General features: G+C 42.4%; 1 protein-coding gene across 1 annotated transcript in view; it reads left to right on the forward strand.

Moving 5' to 3' along the window:
- The window catches only part of LOC308092884 (von Willebrand factor C domain-containing protein 2-like), a 244,544-nt gene extending 241,296 nt beyond the window's left edge, over positions 1 to 3,248 (forward strand). The window contains exon 4 of the transcript XR_013933815.1: positions 3,220 to 3,248. The gene's annotated coding sequence lies outside the window, so the exon portion shown is untranslated. The remainder of the gene's footprint in view (positions 1 to 3,219) is intronic.
- The last annotated feature ends 4,760 nt before the right edge of the window (positions 3,249 to 8,008 follow it).

Genomic DNA, 8,008 nt, shown 5'->3' on the forward strand with positions numbered 1-8,008 from the left:
TAAATGCATATTGATGATATAAGTATATTACCATGGGTGGACTTCTTCCATTCCGGACATCATAAAACCTTTACTGGATTTCTGAAAGTCGGGGCGGGGCAGATTTTCAAACACTGACTTCCAAAATGTATACACCATGATTATTGTTATTATTATTTATGAGAATAAAGGCATTTAAAATGACCCATTTTCAAGTGAGGGCCCTGATGCAGAAAAGGTTGAGAACCACTGCCCTAGAGCATGAGAAGAGCATATGAATTGTTAATTGTCCTTTACTGTAGATAGGCCAGTAAATTAATTAAGATGGACGAGATAATACATACAGTAATTACCTATACATGTTTCTGTGGGGCGTGTGTGTGCGAGTACAGTATGTTGCTCTCTTTACATTGCAAGACATTCAGATCAGTTTGCATAAAGGGACACGATAAGCGTACACTGTACTACACGATATTGTCTCTGTCTGGTGGAAACCTAAAAAAAAGTCCAAAAATGTTACTTTTCAGGATTCAAATTCAAAAACAGCAAAAGCAGCAGATCTACAAGCTCGAAACGTGAGCGCGAGCTTGCAGATCTGCTCCTTTTGATGCTTTTATGTGACGTTGTAGTATGATCAAGTAGGTCGTTAATTTGCGAAAAAACACAAAAAGTTAAAATATGGAGATGGTTGGAAATATGGAGGTTTCTGCCCGACAGCAACGATATGATAAGCGTACACACTGTGTCTGTACTACATGATATGCAATATGGTTAGGAGAGATCATAGTTCAGCTATACTGCACATGAATGAAAGACAAATATGGCTAATATCTCCACGTTTTAAATGTAACCGTTAAGAAAGTACACCCGATTAATATTTTATAATACATCTTCCAAGGCTTGGGACATAAGAGTATGCAATGCCAAGCTTTACGCACACACACACACACACACACACACACACACACACACACACACACACACACACACACACACACACACACACACACACACACACACACACACACACACACACACACACACACACACACACACACACACACACACACAGCTGAAGGGAACTCTAAGTGAACTGCAAGCTAAAAGCTAGTCAAATACCTACAACACATCTATATGTTAAAACATTAATTTGTTGGCAGACGAGTGGTGACCTGGTAATTTGTGACGGTGCATAATTCATCAGGTCTGGGGTCAGCCATACAGTATGTTGGTACAGTAAGAGATGAGAGTATATGTGATTCAAGTGAGCATGACTGCTACATCTATGCTGGTGTGAAAGAGACATTTGCATGCTTACTGTACATCCATTTTAATTTGCTGTTGTCAGGCAGAAAACCTCTTATCTCCATACTTTTGTGTTGTTTTGTAAATCAATGCCCTACTTGATCGTACTGCAGCCTCACACAAAAGCATGAAAAGTAGCCGATACGTTTTGATCTTGTAGATCTGCTACTTTTGCTATTTTTGAATTTGAACCTTGAAAAGTCACAGTTTTGGACATAATGAGGTTTCCACCCAACAGAGACGATTTAATTTTATCAACCACTCTTTGCTGTTCAAACAGTAGATTAGGGATTGGACGATATGACAATGTCATGATGTCACGATTATTGTGGCCAAACTAATTCTGATTAACGATATTATCGTGATAATCAAAACATGCTTAAAACTCTTAAAATGCCACCTTTGTTATCCACTTGCACCCCAGCATCTAAATTCTGGGGGGGCACATTAGCCAAAAAATAGCAGATCTACAAGCTCAGAACGTGTCGCAACGTGTTGTGAGCTTGTAGATCAGCTATATTGGAAAATGTTAGAAAATGTGACTGCAATTTTTCAAAGTGATAAAAAAAATCGGGACACATCGGAATCGGACGCATAATTGCCAACACCGATGTTAAAAAGTCAAATGGCCGATATGTCGGTCGGCTCTAGTAAAATGTAACCAAATGGACCCGTAGCCATAAGGGTCCATTTGGTTACATTTGTACACTCTCAGAGTTAAAGGTAGGGTAGGTGATTTCCTTTGGTTAAAATAAGTGTATACTCATTGCTATAGAGTTCAGTAACAGGAGTCTCCATGTCTCTCCAGCTCTTTATTAATCATTTTCAGGACAGGATACCAATTTTATCCAATCAGGATAGAGAACTCAGACAGGATACAGTATAAAAAGAAATTGGAAGTGTTGACACAAAGAAATGAGCAAACAAAACTGCAACTGGAAAACTATAAAAAATGAAGCTGATAAATGGGTACTCTCACCTGATTGACTGACATTTTGTCACCTCCCTGAAATTGTATTTTCTGTTTATTAAACACCTGCCTGGAGAGACAGGGAGACCCCTGTTACTGAACAAACACTCTATAGCAATGATTACTATCACAATATAGTGCTTTAACCTTGTAAAAAAAAAAAACGTTTTGTTTTAACCCAAAAATATCACTTACCCTACCTTTAAATTCTCACTCAGGATGTTACAGTGTGCCTGGGGAACCTCAGCTTCTCCATTGTTCTCCATTCTCAGTTCAGATTCAGACCCATTGGCAGCTCTTTCTAATGCTGATTCCATCACTAAACCTTCCAACCAGCAAGAGGATGATGTTACCCCCGTAATTCTACAATGACGAGCTGCTTTATCTAATCTCAAGGCCATGCTGCTGCCGCCTTGGACTTCCATAAAACTCTTTGTCTACCGACTCGGATTCCTCCACTGTGTCTCCCTCTCATTCTCATGCAAACTCAGATTCTAAATGACTGAATGCATGAGTAGGATCGGGGTCTGAGTCTGAATGGAAATGAAAATAGGCTGCTGAATACATTTCTCCAGTAGGGCTCTGTTCCACAGCGTACACAGCACTGGTTAGGGTTTCCAACCGTCCCCTGAAATACGGAATCGTCCCTTATTTGGAAACTAAACAATGTGTCGCTTATTGAACTCCTTCTTTTTTTGGGAATCAATCAGTGACACACATCTTACAGAGATCTTACAAGTTCAAACTGTTCATACATACATATCGTTGATGTTGGGCAGAAACCTGCCCGACATCTAACTTTTTGTGTTTTTTCGTATATTAACGCCCTACTTGATCACACTACAGCATCACACAAAAGCATAAAAAGTAGCAGATCTACAAGCTCAAAACGCGGCGCGAAGAGTCGCGTTTTGAGCTTGTTGATCTGCTACTTTTGCTATTTTTTCAATCCTGAAAAGTAACAGTTGTTGGACATATGAGGTTTCCACCCGACAGAGATGATATACTTTAACCACTTAAATCATCTAGACTTATTAAACTGGACCTGAGCTGTGTCTGTATGTACTTGTACCACTTTTTTTCTGTCTACACTATATCTCTTTGTAGACAATTTCGCTCACGTTGTGAGCGAATTTACTAGCTCACAACGCTTCGCTTTGCCTCCTCCCGGAATATGGATGCTGGGGTTCAAATGGTTAATTTAATATACAAAAACTTTCAAACCTTATTAGAATTTAATGTAGTTGGCAACCCTAGCAGTGATCCATAAACAGGAACAGCCATATAGGCTCATCAAATTAACAAGGGAATTACTGTATATCACAGCCTTTCCACTTGCCATTTTACGCTTTTATTTGTGAATGCAAAAACACTGTTGGAGATTGTTCTTTTTATTTATTTATTTTCCCCAGATGGTGAATGCATTCTTGGCCGTTGTGTATACAAACTCAATCTATGGGTGTTCTCTACTGAGATGACTTTTCTATGCTTTTTAGGGTGGCCATCATTCTCTGCTGGGCACATAAATGACAAAACATCACCTCTAGTATGATTGGAAGATACAGACCTGGGCTTCCTCTCGCTACGTCTCTACAGCCTTGGGCTTTCACCCTTCCCTCCCACTGTCGTGAGTGAGACTGCCAGCCTGTGTTATTGATTGTCTGTGTAACACCCATAATGCCTAATTTATGCTATGTCGTACGCCAAAAATAGCCTACCTACAAGCTCACAGTTGTATGTAATTGTATGCTTGTCTATGGACCATGAGTTTGCAATATAGACATTCATTCATTCATTCACAATGAGCTTATCGGTAAGATCTTTTTGGGTTTAGAAAATAAAAATAAAAACCAGGCTTAAATCTAATGGAGATAACACTGTAACCGACACTATGAAACTATGACAAAAACAGCCGTTAGTTATAGCTAGAGAGCCTATATACAAACAGACAGACCCAGAATAAATTCCTAGTACGTAACACACCTACAAACCACTTTGTAAGTTGAAATCTGAAGATCAGAGCACTACGTCACGCAAAGCTTGGCTAATCAAAAAGAGGGACCGGGAGGAAAAACGTTGAACCGGGAGGGAAAACGTTGACCGGGAGGAAAAGAGGGACAGACAAAGCCTCCTGTAGGCCTGACCCCCTGGGTCTGGCAATAAGTTTCCCATTCTTCTGCTCCATTGCCTGGAGCTCGTTCTGTGCCGCTGAGAACATTCATGTTATTTTTTCAGTTGTCATGGCTGCCAGTTCCCACCTGATGTCGTGTGGGAGTTGCGACTGATCCAGATCGTACCGAGCGACCGCTAGCTTACATAACGTCTTCATGCTAGGACTCAAGTCTAGAATGAACAGGTTGCGTTCACGTCCTCCATAGACGACAATACGATCTCCCACCATGCAACAGTGACACCCAGAATCGGAATGCAGGCGTTTCCCTTTGGGCTCAAGCTTCTTCAAGGAGGTCTCTGGGTTGAATTTCCACACATGATCCACGCGTGCTTCAATTATGTACAGCTCTCCATTGTAGGCAAAGGCTGAAAGATAGGACACATCTAATGGAAGATGATGTGAAGACCTCAGCCAGCAGTTGGTCTCTGTGTCAAACACACTGATGGTCCTGTAGTCGTCCTTCTGGACCTTGTCTAGGTCCGGTAGAGCGGCTAGACTCGCACATACAAACATCTTTGTCCCGATGATGGTGGCAGAGTGACACCATGAAGCAGGAGGTGGAGTTCCTCTGATTTTAATTAAAGACCAGACCATTGTGGTGGTGTCCAACATGAATAAGTCATTGGTTTGTCCGAATCCGAAGCCATTCACCATCTTATGTCCTCCGTAGACATACATGACCTTCCCCAAGACACAGGCTGAGTGAAAATGCATCCCCTCTGGAACAACCCCTGATACCTTGGGCCTGAACCATCTGTGTGTGTCGACATCAAATGCATAAAGCACGTTGTAGTACTCTGTTATATCTTTATCCGTTCCCCCCCAGATGTAGGCGATATCTTCAATTAGCACAGCTGTGTGACCGGCACATTGGGAGGGAACCTCATTTGTCACTGGGGGCAACTTCATCCAGAGCAAAGACAATGTGTTAAAGATGTGGACAAATATCTGATCCCATGCAGGGAACGTCTCCCCGAAACGGAGATATCCAAAGGAGTACAACTTGTGCCCCACTGCAATAGCAGCACTACAGTTTCTACGTGGTCCCCCGGTCAGATGGACTGTGACGGTCAACATTTTATACTCCTGCAACACTGTGGACTAAACATAAATAATTCCTCTAACTAAAACGATAATTCTAAAACAGTTGAGTCCTAACGTACTCGCTACAACTTATATAAAACAGCACTAACTGGACACGAAGCTTGGCCAATCCACAAAGCCGATGGGTTGGGTTGGCCAATCAGGGATGTCGATGCTTGTTGATCTGACATTGGCAAACTTGCCATAGTAGCAACCCCACAGACACCCTGCAGACTGATCATTATAGACCAGCATCGGCACTACCCTCTCCTGGTTCCTCATCCTACATTTCCGACTGTTACGACCCTTTGCCTAAGGGCATAAAGTAGTAACATAAATATGGAAGAACGACAACTGAATTTAAAAAATGAAATGTTTTATTGTTTCAGTAGCAGCAGTTTTAACATGACATTTGTCACGGGAGATTGGCTTCAGGGTGAAGGTTCACAACAGTTCAGAACATCCTATACTAAACCCCTAACTTAACGCATCAAGTGCCAGAGTTTTTTTTTAAAACAGGGTACATCCAGTGCCACTGTTCTTACCGTGTACGCTGAGGTCTTTAGAGCTGTAGATGCCTCCGCCTTCACGAGGACGCGGTTGTAAACAAAGTGTGCGCGCACGATGGTCGAGGGTCCCGACTAACGACTGGAACAATAATATTTCTAATGCGATCCGCCATTGCGGAGTGATCGCACGTCGAAAACGGCTTGTTTTCACCGTGGTAAAAAGATATGGAGATATGGCCCCTTTTCTCCAGATCCTATCATTGGAGAGGACGGAAGAGACGTTTTTTGGGCCCTTGTCACATCCGTCCATTCCATTTTACAGGGACCTAGGATAATTCCTAAGATGCGTTAGGGCGCCCCTTGTGAGAAAAAATAAAAATAATAAAAACTTTGCAAACACGAAGATTCTCGTTTATGGCACTCAATGTGTTAACTCCTAACCAAAAATAAGACCAGGAGGCCCTGGTTCTGCCAGAACCAGAATAGATTCCTAGTACATATAGGTGAAAAGCATACGTCACGCTAAGCTTGGCCAATCAAAAAGAGGGACATGTAAGCACCATATATGGACAAAAACGTTGAACCGTTTTTGTCCATATATGGACAAAAGAGGGACCGACAAAGCCTCATGTTAGGCCTGACCCCCTGGGTCTGGCAAAAACTGTCCCTTTTTGTTTTTGGGCGGTGAAACCGCCCCTATATGTGAGGTTTGGATTTTGCACCCCCCCAACCCTGCGCTGTGATTGGCCACCAGTGTACCCCCCTAACCCTGCACCGTGATTGGCCAATCACAGTCTATTCAGGACTGTGATTGGCTAGTGAAACATGACACATGTGCATAGCCCTATAAATAGGACTATGCACTTTAAAAAAAAACATTTATGTTTTTTTTTTAAGTTAGGGGTGTACAATGGTTGGTCCACAATATTACTTTTCTTTAAGTGAACTTCCATCACTGTGATGACCACTGTGACCACACCGCCCACTTCACACTGGGTGTGATTTTTTGTATATATACTGAGTTACCAGCTCGTCAACTGACATTGAGCCTACCTGAATGTTGACAGGAAGAGGTGTTTGTCACAGCAGCCGTATTGACATAAACGGTTGTGTATTGTTACTTTCTTCACAGGTGTTACCAATGATACTGAATGTTGCCATGGTTACGGCTGCCCAGCTAAGGGATGGCCCCACGAGCTATGGGACGAACTGGCTCCCGGGTTGCCAGATCATGTGCGCGTATCCCCCCACGGGTATGGACTAGTGATACTAATTAACCACTTAAGCTGCTCTATACTTGGTCATACTACACATATATTGAAAACAGCCTATCTACAAAGCTCTGCTATTTTCATATGGTATTTTTATACAAAAACATAATAAAAGCTTTTGCAATCAGAGCCTTCCCATTGAGCCAACATGCATACTAGCAGCACCCTACCTCTGTTTGACCTGAATGGAACACAACCTTAACTAGTATCAACACCAACAATAACAACTATTAGTCGATGTGGCTGTCTGAAGCCACAAAAGGCTGTGGTTCACCGTGATTGCACACAGTCATATGGCAATGTATAAATCAGGCTTTAACTTCTTTCCTAAAGTCTCAAATAGTGCTGGGAGCTAGTTTCCCCCAGCCTATTGCCATTTTCGTGAGAAGATTAAGCGTATCAAATTTGAATGGCCATTCATGTGCTCGTCACTCACATTGTCGTCAATCATTTATCAGCCTTCATAGTATAACAAAGTAGGAAGGCCGTCCTATGTCCGAAATAATGCTTTAGCAGAGCATATCTCTCTCTCTCTCTCTCTCTCTCTCTCTCTCTCTCTCTCTCTCTCTCTCTCTCTCTCTCTCTCTCTCTCTCTCTCTAACACACACGCACGCACGCACCCACGCACGTATAACCTTAGCCTGATCTTATGGCTCCAGCACTGGATGCTACTGTAGCAGATGTTGTCAGCAGGCCCCGCGGGCTAGCAGCCCTGCTT

The sequence above is a fragment of the Gymnoscopelus braueri genome (genome assembly GCF_963280865.1).
Source record: "Gymnoscopelus braueri genome assembly, chromosome: 10".
NCBI classification, from domain to species: domain Eukaryota; kingdom Metazoa; phylum Chordata; class Actinopteri; order Myctophiformes; family Myctophidae; genus Gymnoscopelus; species Gymnoscopelus braueri.